The sequence below is a fragment of the Centropristis striata genome, chromosome 19 (assembly GCF_030273125.1).
Source record: "Centropristis striata isolate RG_2023a ecotype Rhode Island chromosome 19, C.striata_1.0, whole genome shotgun sequence".
In the NCBI taxonomy this organism is placed as follows: domain Eukaryota; kingdom Metazoa; phylum Chordata; class Actinopteri; order Perciformes; family Serranidae; genus Centropristis; species Centropristis striata.
This window is the reverse complement of record NC_081535.1, coordinates 23,792,983-23,806,890: the sequence shown is the minus strand read 5'-3', so window position 1 is coordinate 23,806,890 and position 13,908 is coordinate 23,792,983. Positions and strand designations below refer to the sequence as shown.

At 38.9% G+C, this 13,908-nt stretch overlaps 1 protein-coding gene across 1 annotated transcript in view; it reads left to right on the top strand.

Moving 5' to 3' along the window:
- The first annotated feature begins 5,618 nt into the window (after positions 1-5,618).
- Positions 5,619-13,908, top strand: part of megf10 (multiple EGF-like-domains 10) — a 94,178-nt gene continuing 85,888 nt past the window's right edge. The window contains exon 1 of the mRNA XM_059357814.1: positions 5,619-5,849. The gene's annotated coding sequence lies outside the window, so the exon portion shown is untranslated. The remainder of the gene's footprint in view (positions 5,850-13,908) is intronic.

Here is a 13,908-nt window from a genome sequence, read left to right as displayed (position 1 = left end):
AAACTTTCATTTGCCAGTTTCTCACTGCAAAAGATGCATTCGGCTCTAATTTTGTCCATTGCGTCTATGAAGCCGAACTCAATGTAACTTTCATGGTACCCTCTCTTTTTCTTTTTGAGATATTCAGCATTCTCGTCTCCCTGACGCTTCGCCATTTTTCCATTAGCTCTGTGTTTCTGTTGCTAGGTGAGGTTACTGCTTGGTGAGGTTACCTGTGTATACTGCAGGAGGGATGTTACACATGTCCTTATTCTCGCGATATAGTCTATATTTTTAAACTTTTCTATCGTGATTTTTTATTTAAATAAATAAACATTTAATGCAACACATTAGATTTATTACACTCCTTAAAATCAAGAGGGCTTCGCGACCCCAGTGGACCTTTTGGCGCTCTGTCCTCTGGAGGATCCTGGACATCGGGACAGTCCTACGGTGGATGTTGAGGACGTAGCATCCTTCAAATCCAGCCGTTTGAGCATCCTTCCTTGACATTGGGACACAGCCACTGTGTGCTTCTCCCGGTAAGCAGCACACCTGAGGAGTAATTGCCTCTTCCTCTACTCATACATTTACACATGCTGTTGTCCAATACGCCACCTACTGTGGCAATCGGGGAATGACCTTGACACAGATATAAATGGCTCTAACAGCACCAGTGTGCCCTGGTAGCCTCGGCCACCAGTATGAATGTGTGTGTGAATGGGTGAATGAGCGTAGTTGTGTAGTGTAAAGCGCTTTGGATAAAAGTGCTATATAAGTGCACTCCATTTACGATTTAAACCTCTGAAGTCCAGGAGATTTTGGGTCAAATTTGTCATCTCCCTATGCATTTATTTCTGTCTCTGTTTATGTTTATCATATTTCAGTCTGTCCTTACATCACATGCATGGCTCCTTTTTCTCGACACAAACTTGGCTATCAGTCAGATTTTTCATTTGATTTTAATTATCAAAGTATAAAGCTGCCAGGAACAACAAAAGACACAGGTTTCTATGGAAATGTAGCAGAAAAACATTTTAAAAAATGGTCTAGAAACATAAATGACACACAGTGAAAGCTCCTATGATGCACTTTCAACTGGGTTTCTCAGCTTGTCTACATATCATATATAAATAAAGTTATTACTGTAAATAAAACGTGTATTTTCAATAAATAGATGGACTCCAGAGGGTTAAGAGCACCCCATATAATAATAATAATAATTGTAACCTTTGTCTTTACAGCCGCATTAAAAAAATATGGTGGGTCGATTTGAAGGACTAGAAAACTACTCAACAACAGTAAAAAAAATAATAAAATACTGACAACTCTGCGTACCTAAAGTCTGACTGAAGGCAACAACCGGACCAATCGTTTCAGAGAAAATCATTAAATGTAGTCATTCTTTGCATGAAGCTTGGTTGTTATAATATATTTAATTGTGTTGCACGCCCCCTTTCAATCTTATAGACAAAAAGTAAACTCTTTTAAAACAAAAAATCATTTTAGCAGCAGGTGGCAGCAGAGTCAAAGTGTTTCATTCAAACCCCACAATGCATGTACCCTACTATAAGCACATTTGCTTACCAGAACAAAGCTTTAGTTTTTTTTTCCATATTTTGCTGAACTTAAACTGCCATGACCTCTCTTGAAGGGAAATCATCTAAAAAATGTTTTATTCTATTCATCTTTTTCTTCCCTTTTTCGACTTATTAGACGTGTTCTGGAGCTAATTATTCCACTACATTGTAAGCCTAGTGTGTATGCCTGTGTATGTGACTAATAAAAAAGATTTGATTCAGTTTTGATTAAATAATTGTCAGAACTATCTTCATTTAAAAAAATGATTTCCGTCACTTTTTTGTTGTTGTTCACTCTTTATTAATCAGGACAACTATTGGACAGCTTGACCACTTACAACTGCAGATTGAAAGATTGTTTCATCAAGCTCTTTCTACACCAGTAGTCCACCAACCACCAGGGGGCGAACGCATATTTAAGGTTTCATGTAGCTGCCTAAATAAATAACGAGCGAGCACTAAGCAGGATGTGACGTAGTACTCGACGCCACAACAACATGCACCGGCGAAGCAGTGTTGCCAACTTCGCAACTTTGTTGCTATATTTAGCGACTTTTCAGAACACCTTAGCGACAATTTTTTAAAAAAAGCAACTGGCAACAAATCCAGCGACTTTTTCTGCTGTTATTGGAGACTTTTGGAGTCTGCAAATTGCTAATAGGCTACCAGTTAGCTCTGTAGCAGTACGTTGTGTATGTGCTGCTGCTGCAGGAGGTGTTCACTTAGTGATCTCTGTTTGTTTACAACAAGCACCAGACACTCTGTACACACACTAAAAACTGTTCCTATTGTTTGTTTAAAAGAAGTGCAATAAAAATACAGATGTTTTCCCTAACATGATGAATAATCATGATTAATAATCGTGATTAAAATATTGATCAAAATAATCGTGATCATCATTTTGGCCATAAGCGTGCAGCCCTACTACGTATGGTGCCCATCTTGCCCAACACTAAGCAGGACTGAGACACTTGTGGCCGAACTGCATGCTTAAGGGCGAGTCATTATTTTTCTCTATTTCCGCTGTGACTTCCCGGCCACTTCCATATTTACAGATGATGTCAGAGATGAGTGCAGTTACCTGTGTGTGTGTGTGTGTGTGTGTGTGTGTGTATGTGTGTAATTAAAATCACATAAAGTTACCTGTGTGTGTGTGTGTGTGTGTGGTGTGTGTGTGTGCATGTGTGTGTTTGAAGCATATGTATGCATGTGTGAGGAGTGTGCGCGCTTACGCGCATGTGTGTGTGTGTGTGTATCTGTAACTGTAATCACATTAAAGATCAAAGGCAATCAGATCAAAGCAATCAACAGAATTAACTGGCACCTGTTCCGGCATAGTGACAGCAGAGGTGGACAGACTGAAATTTCTGGCCTCGAACGGAAAGCATTTTTAGCAAAACCATAATACCTATCATTGATCCGACTTCACTTTGAGCGTCCTGAGTTCTTCCTGAACGTCTGTGTATGATTTTTTAAAATAAAAAATAAAAAATAGCTTTGTTAGAGCGATCTAAAAAAACTGTTCCATCTTCCTTTTTTCCGAATCTTCCTGCGTTTTTAATATGGGACCCAATGAGGCTGTTGGTGGTGTTGGTGGCGCATCTGTGCGTCGTACGCATCAACTATAACTCTGACAGCTTTACCAGAGGATTGTGAGTGAGAAGACAAATTTTCCTACATTTCTATGTATAAATTATTTCTGTAGAGTGGAATTTGCGGCCTGGAGCGCAGTTTTCAAATTTATTTTTTGACAATTTTTTCTCTCCCTCTACACTCTGGCGATGATGTCACACACTGTGACACGAACATTCCGTGCAATACACACCCATTATAATCTCAGAATTTCTCCAAAAATGATCATGGTCATTGAACAGGGATTGATAAAAAACTATATGACCTATCGAAACGTGGATTAATACACCGATACACAAGACTTGTGTCTACTGTTTAAAGTTTAGATGGAGTCTCTAGGTGAAATTATGCCGGAGAAGTAGACGTTTAAAAATCTCCAATTATTGTTCTTTTTCGCTCATTTTTTGTCGGCTGTCCCATTCATTTCAATGCAAAATTTTGGGCAGGTTTTCGCGACTTATGTCGCGAAAAATTCGTATTCTGTAGAGAAAAGTAATAGCACACCGATCCCGATCAAACCGCACGTTTTGATATATCATTTGTCCTGCAACTCTTCAAGTTGTAGGACTAGTAGCGGGACGAAATTGCGTCCGGAAGAGGAAGAAGAAGAAATCCACAGTATAACAGTAGTCCCTACAGCTATTGCTGTATGGGACCAGTGCTCGGTGCGATTGCCCCGAGGCCCTAATTAAAAAAGGAGGAAAAAAAGAAAAAGGCATGACATATTACATTTCTTCAAATATTTCTTACATTATGTAAACAGTATGTATACATTTGTTATTATCAATTATTTTTTGATACATTCAAGGTAGTTGTTGAATTCAATTTCAAAAGCAGGAAAGAAATGTTGACCTTTGGAAAATTTGGCTTTATGTATGTGGAATTTCACCATTAGAATAATCAAGTTCAAATTAACAATAAGTGTTGCATTTTCCTATCTTTATTGCTATAATATAAAAATATATCTATGGCTTTCAAATTAATTTGTAGGTTGGAATGTGAGGTGATGTAAACTTCAATTTTTTCCCAAAAAATCTAGGAAAAATGACATTCAATAAAAAGGTGCCTGATTGTTTCCACTTCAGCATTACAAAATACACAATTAACATCAATATTGACACATTTTGACAGACATTTGTTAAAAGTATTTAGATCAGATTACGTTACATTCAATGAATGACGTCACTGGATTATAATTAATATTCAGTAACTGAATACATTTCATTTCATTTTCAAGTAATCATCTCCTGTCTGAATAGGTGATATCTAAACGAGCAAATCAGTGATCCTGATCCTCATGACTTTCATATCAATTAACCCGTCAGAGTTTTGGGCTATTTTGTCCATTTTTGAATCCTTTTCATCCTGCCTGTATACACCACTTAAAAAATGTTTAAATGCCATGTTGTTGTTGTTTTTTTTCGGCACAACCTCACCTATATGACCTAATAATAATAATTGATTTTTTATTCTGACTTACTGGATCAACATTTGAAATAAAAAAGAAACAAAGAAAAAACAACATTAATGTGATATTGTGATTGTGTGTGATCCTGTCATCCAACTCTGGTTTTTATTCTAGTGTGACTCTATTTTAATTGTGTATTTTTTTTTTTTTGTAATTTTGTTTCTTTTTGTGTGTCTTTTTGGTCATTTTTTTTGTCATTTTTGTGTCTTTTTTAGTTATTTTGTGTCTTTATTTAGTCATTTTGTGTCTTTTGTTGTGTCTTTTTTTGTGTCTCTTTTTCAGTCATTGTGTGTCATTTTATGCCTTTTTTTTAGTCATTTTGTGTAATTTTTTAGTCATTTTGTGTCATTTTTAGTCCTTTAGTCCAACATAAAATGTGATTTTGAATCTTTTTTTAACTCTTTTTTTTTAAATTGTGTCTTTTGTTGTCAATTTGTGTCTTCTAGTGTGACTCTATTTTAATTGTCTTTTTTTGTGTTTTTTTTTGTGTTTTTTTTGTCATTTTGTGTCTTTTTGTGTCTTTTTTTAGTCATTTTGTGTCTTTTTTAGTCCTTTAATCCAACATAAAATGTGATTTTGAATCTTTTTTTTAATTTTCAGACACTATCATGCTCAATAGAGAATTTTAAATGTTGCAAATGTGAACACAAGTTGCAAATCTAAAATATAAGAGGGTTACATCCAGTTCTATCATTTTATACTAAATATATTTGAGCTTGTCTCCAGTTTTACTTGGTATATCATCATCAAACTGAAACTGGCCTCATGGAGTTTACAGCCAGAACTTAAGAGGTAAATTTACAGTAGGACTCCACGCTGCTTTGTTTTCTAGTCTGGATGTGATGAAGAAGTCGTGCTTTGGAGCTTTTGGAGACTCCAGAGGGTTAAGGGTGCAGGAATGTTCCGGTCCGTGATTGGTGGAGTCGCTGGTGACGTCACGGGAGCGGTCGGGCCGCTGTTTGGAGAAGAGGAGAAGTGAGAGTGTGTTGATGAGACTCCTCTCCTCTCACCGAAAACAAAACGCATCCAATGACCTCAAGTCGACGCGCTGTGGACTTCCATCAGACCAGCACTGTGACTTTTCATTCTTAACTACTTGATATATCTTCATCATCATCATCATCACCATCAGCAGCACCATAGGAGGATCCATGAGCCGAGGAAGGGTCACTTTCTCTCACACAGAAAAGGTAAATAATTCTACCTTTTTGACGTGATTCATCCCATGTGTACTTTTGCTTTACTGCCGATAGGTTTTTTTTGTTTTGTTGTTGTTGCTATATCTAATGCTGGGCTTACACCAAACGATTTTCCCAGTCCCAGACTAAAAACTGAAAGTCTTTAGTAAATCTAGGAGTTTTACTGGAGTCACGGCGCTCCCTTCATCTCCATCGTTAAGTTTAATGTAGTAATCTGCTCTGTTTCATATCAGTCTTTTCCTAGTCTTGGGTTTGCGATCAGACCGGGCAGTAAAATGACTCCGACAGGAAAAAGTAACATCACAATAATGTTAGTGAACTCAGTCCTAAATAAAAAATATAGTGCTGTCATATATTTATGGCCACAAGAGGGGTTTTGGGGGCGCTGTTTTTTAGTAAAGAGAACAGTAAGGAGACCCAGTTAAAATGTATAAATAAATGTAGGCCTATTAGGGTTGTCACGATACTAAGATTTTCAACTCGATACCAATACTCAGGAAAATATTCGATACTCGATACCATTTTCGATACCACCAGGATAAAAACAAAGACCCCAAAATTTAACAGAAATATTTTTATTAACAAGAAAAATGCAACATGTTAAAATGAACAGAACCACAGGTTAAATATTTATAATAAAAAACAGTTGTGCAAAAAGAAAATGCAACAATGATAACAAGCTTCAGGTCTGAGGTAGTGCAAAAAATAAATAAATACCATCAACAATAACAATTAGAACAATATTTTGTATGCTGTGCACAATATTAGTTAAGGTTGATAAATCGACTTTTCTCTGCTTCATTCTGGGACTTCAAGTGAGAAAATAACACTTTTCATCAATACTTTTGAAAATGAGTATCGTATCCGAATACAACATTTTAGTATCGATACTTTTTTGAGTATTGATACTTTTGACAACCCTAAGGGCTATACATAAATAAGTGATTAGTAATCATTAATTATTGTATGATTAACTAAATGAAAGTTGATCGAGCTGATAAATATAACTATTCAATTAAACACATTATTATTAAATAGGACATAAATGTATATCATGAATTCATTTCTAAATGTTCCTTTCTTTTATTCTTCCGTATATCTATTTTTACTGTAAAATAGTCAACTTTTCATGTGATAAAAACAGAAACCCCTTTTCAGCTTTGTGAGGGGCATTTTGTGGCATCTTCTCATCTTTTTGTTGTGTTTTTTTTTCCAACACAAACCACTGCACACTAGAGCAGCTGTAGCCAAAAGCTGCTTCTCCTCCATTTAGTCAGTTTTTACTAAGAGCATAATGGAAAAAAATGCATGGTAGGTAAAAACTGCTAAAAGAATCTAGTTGTAGTCTTGTAAATAGTTACCCTGAAAGATTCACAGTCTTTGTAGAATCTCAGTGTGAGACTTAAAACTCTTAACACTTGTCTTTAGATGTGAGCAGGTGTGAGCTGATCTTCCAGGAGTCTTTTCCAAATATTTTCAAAGTCTTCTGGTGTATAGGTAGCATAACTTGAATGAAGTGTGAACTGTTTACTGTAGTTTTCTGCTACCGTGAGAAACTCCACAGCTTCTGTCAGCAGGAATGAAGAGGAGAGATGTACTAGCAGCTGTAGGACTCGTTTGACTATTTCATGCACACTGAGGAAAAAGCATGTTTTGCTTCAAAAATGTACGTCTACACTGTCATGTATATCTGATACATTTCAATGGAGAGTTAATGCAGTAAATGATTATAGTTTCTTTTCTATATTACTGTCCATGTTTAGTTTTAAGTGCTCAGTTTAAAGCTTCTTACCCCACCTTTGAAAAAAGGAACATTTCCATTGGACTTATTTCTCCAGTTGACAGGGCCGTAGCCAGGAGAAATAAGCTGCAGTGGAGAGTTTTGACATTGTGATATTAAGATTTTTACTCCATGGAAGATTCAAACTCATACTTCTTCCACCAAATGCAGTATAAGGATTTATGGGCGATATGGACGAAAAGTCATATCCCGATATATTTTGGCTGAATATCGATCAATGATATATATACCGATATTTTTATCGCAAAGTGAGAGCAAATGTTCAGTCAAAGTCAAAGCCAAATATAACATGTCACAAGTAGTTTTATTGAAACTGTTTATTTAAGTGAACATAAATAATGTATAACAACAGGAGAACCTTTTTAAAAAAATAAAAAATCAAAGCTCCATAAAGTGCACATTTAAATAAATAAAAATATCTTAAATAAAAATAGCCTATGAAATAAAATAGGCCAATCTTTTTCAGAAATAAATATTTTTATATGATAAAAGAATAACGAACATTACAAAAATAATTAAATATGACAAACCCTAGTAAGGGCAGCATTTATATATAAAGAGTTTAAAAAAACTATATCGATACATCCAATATTGTCTAATTCCATATCACATTTAAAAATATATTGATTTATTTTGTGATATCGATATATCGCCCAGCCCTACTTCTGATGTGAAGAAGCTGAATTACTTTCTTTATGGTTAAAAGTCTAACAGAACAGAGATTTGAAAATACTAATATCTTAAAGGGTAATCTAACTCTAAACACAAAACCCCAGGATTGTAAAAAAGTGACGGTTCTGACCTACATCCCAACAAGGCCTGAGTATTTAGGAGGGAAGCTGTTGCCACCAGTATTCTGGGAACAGAACTGGGTGCAGCCCTTCTTTCAGTTACAGTCCTGCTACAAAGTGTCTGGATGGAATGTAATATGCTGAGTGTTGTGGGGAGATTTTATCAAATATTCTTTAATAAGTTGAGTTTCCTGAGCATTAAGTACACACACACACACACACACACACGGACACACACACACACACACACACACGCGTGCACACACATAAACACAGACACACACATGCCCACATACACAATATTCTGCTCACAGTAAATATTATTTTATTGTGTGCCAGTCGTGTAGTATGTCAGGTATGTAGGTTACCACAATTATGAGAATAAAAAAAGAGTCATATAGATTTTAATTTAGGTTCATACTTCGTGTTTCACGCCCCGGCATTCCACTGGATGCTTAACGACTCTAAAAGGGGTCCTTCCGCAACGGCTGCGTATCTCCGCAGTCCGTCAACACACACCGAATCCGTCTGTGTCGGAGCTGTTGCGGACAGCGTAGTCCCGAGGATGCACGAGATCTCGCAAATTCACGCCTAATCAATTGATATAACTGGAAGATAATCAACATCTCTTCGTTAATGACAAATCCAGCGACTCCGTCTTAACGAGCGCTAACGAGGTCGGCCGGCTTGTTAACTAGAGCCTCTTGTTAACAAGCCTTATCGATCTCTGTTTGTTTACAACAAGCACCGGAGTGAGCAGTGTCAGTGGGGTGAAAAGACTAACCTCTAACTCTAACCTATTGATTTCAGGTCTTCAAGTTATGAAATACGATCCGCCGTGACCCCGAGGTATTTTATTTTGAAAATATACCGGATGTTTTATTTTGTGTCTGTGCACGACTTCCTGTCCCAAACGATCTGTTCTGTGCTGAATTTTTGCTGAATGTCAGTGCTTCCACACCAGTGGAAGCTCGGCATCTCTGCACCGTCATTTCTGATGGAAAATTTCAAATTGGTATAGTTGCGTCCAGGCGGCAACCTCTCAGGATGAGTGCCTTAAGCCTACATTCTTTCAAAAGTCCGGCAGCGGTCAAAACCGTTTGTTGCAAAAGAACTCCGGTCCTATCTATCTCAATACAAAATGAGACTACTTCTCACTTGATTTAAAACAAAACACAACTGAAACTGACAAACATCTTTGTAAGACGTCAGAATCACCAATGGAATCAAATGATGGTGTGGAATAACAATTTGCATGGATGTAGTGTCCATGTAAGTGAAGTTCTTAATGACATCCTGCCCATCTGAATGTGAACTGTTGCAAGAGATCTGATGCCCTGAAGCTGATGACAGGAAATATACTGTGTGCTGTTTCCCCAGTGAAAGTGGATGAGGGAAAGTCCGCTCATACTGCAGGAGATACACAGCTGACTGTTTGAGATGAAGCCAAGTCACAGCATTTCCAACAACACCAGAGAGAACACAACACACACGCAGCAGCTGTTTGTGGAGAGGTTTCAGTTAGCCAGCCAGAAGTGCTGGGTGTTTTTGAGAAAGTAATTCAAAGATATTGAACTATTTGTCTTTCTTTACATCTCCAGTTTGAGACTGTCACAACAGGATGGACGCGGTTCCGTTAGGTACTTTTCCCTCTAGTGGACCGCTGGCTTGTGCCTTGGGAGAGAGGATCTGCCCAAGATCCGCCCAACTTGACCAGTCAGCGGCTCAGGTAGCAGCTCAGAAAGTACCTGCCTTGGGTAGGTATTTCCTGAGCTGCTACTGCGCCGCCAGTAACTAGTCGACGCTGATTGAATACGGTTGAGGCGGCGATTTCGCGCATGTGTAATTCACTTGCAGACTGGACGCTGAGGGGTTAACATCTCCTGCTCTGCTGACTGCAGCTGGGAGAGACTGCTTCGGGAGGACTGGGGCGCTTGTCAGTGCTTTGGGACGGTGCCTGCTACTCGTTAAGAAGAGTAGGAACGAGTCTCCAAAAGTCTCCAATAGGGCTGCACAATTATTCAAATTTTAATCGTGATCACGATTTTGGCTGCCACGATTAAATTAACCTGATCGTCGGTGATATTTCCATTTAATATGCGGCTCTCCTGCATATCTTATCAAGCACTTTCTACACCAATAGTCCACCAACCACCAGGGGGGCGAACACATAGTTAAGGTTTCATGTAGCTGCCTAAATGAACAACGAGCGAGCGCTAAGCAGGATGTGACGTAGTACTCGACGCCACAACAACACACGCTATTTGTAAAAGCAGGCAAAGCAGTGTTGCCAACTTAGCAACTTTGTTGCTATATTTAGAGACTTTTCAGACGCCCTTAGTGACAGTTTAAAAAAAAAAGCGACTGGCAACAAATCCAGCGACTTTTTCTGCTGTTATTGGAGACTTTTGGAGATTCGTTCTTACCCTTCTTAACAAGCCTCCGGCTCCTGCAGCAGTCTCTCCCAGCTGCAGAGCCGGAGGGGATGTTAACCCCTTAGCACCCAGTCTGCAAATTGCTAATAGGCTAACAGTTAGCTCTTTAGCAGTACAGTGTGTATGTGCTGCTGCTGCTGTAGGAGGTGTTCACTTAGCGATCTCAGTTTGTTTACAACAAGCACCAGACACTCTGTTCACACACTAAAAACTGTTCCCATTGTTTGTTTAAAAGTAGTGCAATAAAAATACAGATGTTTTTCACTAACATGATGAATAATCGTCACTAATAATCGTGATTACAGTATTGATCAAAATAATCGTGATTATCATTTTGGCCATAATCGTGCAGCCCTTCTCCAGTCTCCAGTAACACCAGAAAAAGTCGCTAATTTGTTGCTAGTCGCTTTTTTTGGGGGGCATTTTGTAGCTTTATTGATAGGAGAGATATTGAGAGTGAAAGGGGGAGACAGAGGGAAAGACATGCGGGAAAGGGCTCCGAGCCAGATTCGAACCCGGGCCGCCCGCTTACGAGGACTGGGCCTCTGTGGTATGCGCTCTACCAGGTGTGCCACCAGGAACGCCCCAGCTAGTCGCTTTTTTGAAAAAGAGTCGCTAGAGGGGTCTGAAAAGTCGCTAAATAAAGCAACAAAGTTACCATGTCGGTCTGTTGTCATATTCGAACCCCGTTGGTTAGCTGCTACAAAAGTACCTGTATGGGAACAGAGGCAAAGGGAAACTAACTAGTGGGTGTAGCCAAAACACTCAGCCACTTTCCAAAAAGCCCTCAGAAAGTACTCAGTGGAAACACGTCTAATGTGTGCTCACTAATACATAAGGAGAGCTGTCTACCTGTTGAGAATGTGTGAAGATGTGTGTGAGTCCTACTGTCATTCCTGTTTATTTCACATCCTTAGTATGACAATCCTTAAAACATCATGGCTCATACTATAATCAGTGTAGGCTGTATTTTGCCAGGCTTGCTCATTGCCCACCAGTCAGCTGTAGGCCGACCTCATCAGCTTCAGCTGTTGTTTTGTCAGGCACAAGCAATAAGCCCCGATGGGAACTTGCTGCTGCTGCCCCCTTCTTTCCCAAAGAGCCTTTCAAACAAAGCAAAAACAAACAAACTAACAAACCAACAACATAGTATGCTGAAATTGGCATTAAAATAACCACAATTCCCAAGATGTAGATTTAAAAAAATAATAATAATGAGCCCTAGTTCTTTGTTTAGCAAATTAATTATCTCTGACTAAATAGTTCATTTGAATTGGTTCTAGCCCAAATTCCCTATATTACATTAATATATTAGAATATTGCATGACGGCTTGAGTGCAGCCTTTGTCTGGCTCTGGAAGGCCTTCAGACAGCAGGTCTGACTTCCTTGCAGTTTTTTGTTAGTGGACAGAAAGGCGTCAATACTGTGCTGCCTGGGACAGCGTATCAAAGTTGTGCGGCCCAGCGTAATCCGCTCCATTAGGGGTTATGTATCTGGAGCCTTTTCACACACAGCATGGCCCTTGTTTGTGCAGCAGTGCAGTTGTCTTGGGGTGGGGGGGGTTCAGCGTTGGTGGCTGCAGCTGTGCCCTCTTGTTGCTCAGTGAAACGAGAGAGTACTGGCCCTGCTGGCCCATAAACTGTCTGCACAGACACACTGTCAGCAGCCATACAGCCACTGGAGACATCTTGCAGTCTTCCAATATCATCTAACGTTTTCCAAGGAAAGGAGACTGGCCAGATGACAGAGGGCTAACCTTGTGTAGTTCGCTCAGAGAGGTTCATTAAGCAGCTGGAGTAATAAAGTGGCCATATCGTGAGCTGAAGTCACCAGCTGTCTCTGTCCCATTGAGGAAGAAGACCAGACATATTTACTGTAGAAATGCTGACAAATCCTAAAAATCCCTCCCAAGAGTGAAGTGATACTTTATACTTAGATTAGTTTTTAGTGCTTTTTTTAGTACACAAGTCTCTTGCATACTATTAACAGTGTACACGGAGTTTGGTCCCTTTAACGTACATTAACATACATAACTAAATTATTCTTATTAATCCTTAGAAGTCTAAGCATTCACATTACTTAACCCTTTGGAGTTTAGGGCTATTTTGTCGGTTTTTGACTCCTTTTCATTCTGCCTGTATAAACCACTTAAAAATCTTAACCATGACATGTTGGTATCACTGGCCCTCATTTATCAAACGAGCATAGAAACGACCGCAGATCTGAGTGTATATTTCGTCTAAACATGGAATAAAAAGTGAAGACGTGATGCCACTTTTGCGTCTTTTGTTCAGACAGTCACTATGTAAACGTAGCCTTAGTAACAAAGTGATTTTTACTAAGCCAACTTCACATACACAAACGTGTACGTGACTGTTTTTTTCCTTTGTAGTGAAAAATATTCATCTGAAAAATATAAATCAGATAAAATAAATCCTTGACTTTGCCTTAAACCGTCTTTCCTGTTCTCTGTCTCCAGTCACTTTAAGGGTGCTCAGATTAACAATGAAGCATGGTGCTTAACACTCTTTCAGCATGTAGGCTAACTCAGCCATGAACAGAAAGCACTGATGCTGTTTATGAGAACAATTAAGTATAGAAATCATGGCTCTGCCAGAAAACATTGGATTTGTCCCTCCAGGTTGGGACTGAGTTGCTTGTTCACAAGTGAGGGTAGAATGCATCGTGAGATGAACAGATGGTTTGGTGGGACGTAATGCTGGTGCTGTACCAGGCTGACATGGTGAAGAAGGAGCTGAGCTGGAAGGCAAAGCTCACAATCTATCTATATTCCAACTCTCATCTATGGTCATCAGATTTGGGTTGTTCTCATTCTTTTGGGTAAAAAAAGAATGAGACTGCAGGTACAAGCAGCTGAATTGAGGTTCATCTGTACTTTGTCTGAGCTCAGCCTAAGAGAAAGGGTGAGCAGCTCAGACATCTGGAGGGAGCTCGGAGTATAGCCGTATGTCGAAAGGAGCCAGTAGAGGTGGTTTGGGCATCTGGTAGGGTTGCCTCCTTA